Source organism: Lottia gigantea (genome assembly GCF_000327385.1).
Source record: "Lottia gigantea unplaced genomic scaffold LOTGIsca_64, whole genome shotgun sequence".
Classification (NCBI taxonomy): Eukaryota; Metazoa; Mollusca; class Gastropoda; family Lottiidae; genus Lottia; species Lottia gigantea.
In genome coordinates this window covers 52,981-54,375 of record NW_008710179.1, presented here as the reverse complement: position 1 = coordinate 54,375, position 1,395 = coordinate 52,981, and positions in this window count along the sequence as shown.

The following is a 1,395-nucleotide window of genomic DNA, read 5'->3' as shown; positions in this document are numbered from 1 at the left end:
CCAGGCGGTCACCCATCCAAGTACTAACCGAGCCCGACGTTGCTTAACTTCAGTGATCGGACGAGAACTGGTGCTTTCACGTGGTATGGCCGTAGACATTATATAGAAATTTTTCTGGCGGGTCTTTCTCGCAAAACAGGGGAAAATACCAGCAAAATGGAGTCTCCAGCGCAAAAGGGAGTCTACAGCACTCGGTGTTCCCAGGCGGTCACCCATCCAAGTACTAACCGAGCCCGACGTTGCTTAACTTCAGTGATCGGACGAGAACTGGTGCTTTCAACGTGGTATGGCCGTAGACATTATATAGAAATTTTTCTGGCGGGTCTTTCTCGCAAAACAGGGGAAAATACCAGCAAAATGGAGTCTCCAGCGCAAAAGGGAGTCTACAGCACTCGGTGTTCCCAGGCGGTCACCCATCCAAGTACTAACCGAGCCCGACGTTGCTTAACTTCAGTGATCGGACGAGAACTGGTGCTTTCAACGTGGTATGGCCGTAGACATTATATAGAAATTTTTCTGGCGGGTCTTTCTCGCAAAACAGGGGAAAATACCAGCAAAATGGAGTCTCCAGCGCAAAAGGGAGTCTACAGCACTCGGTGTTCCCAGGCGGTCACCCATCCAAGTACTAACCGAGCCCGACGTTGCTTAACTTCAGTGATCGGACGAGAACTGGTGCTTTCAACGTGGTATGGCCGTAGACATTATATAGAAATTTTTCTGGCGGGTCTTTCTCGCAAAACAGGGGAAAATACCAGCAAAATGGAGTCTCCAGCGCAAAAGGGAGTCTACAGCACTCGGTGTTCCCAGGCGGTCACCCATCCAAGTACTAACCGAGCCCGACGTTGCTTAACTTCAGTGATCGGACGAGAACTGGTGCTTTCAACGTGGTATGGCCGTAGACATTATATAGAAATTTTTCTGGCGGGTCTTTCTCGCAAAACAGGGGAAAATACCAGCAAAATGGAGTCTCCAGCGCAAAAGGGAGTCTACAGCACTCGGTGTTCCCAGGCGGTCACCCATCCAAGTACTAATCGAGCCCGACGTTGCTTAACTTCAATGATCGGACGAGAACTGGTGCTTTCAACGTGGTATGGCCGTAGACATTATATAGAAATATTTCTGGCGGGTCTTTCTCGCAAAACAGGGGAAAATACCAGCAAAATGGAGTCTACAGCACTCGGTGTTCCCAGGCGGTCACCCATCCAAGTACTAACCGAGCCCGACGTTGCTTAACTTCAGTGATCGGACGAGAACTGGTGCTTTCAACGTGGTATGGCCGTAGACATTATATAGAAATTTTTCTGGCGGGTCTTTCTCGCAAAACAGGAGAAAATACCAGCAAAATGGAGTCTCCAGCGCAAAAGGGAGTCTACAGCACTCGGGTTCCCAGGCGTC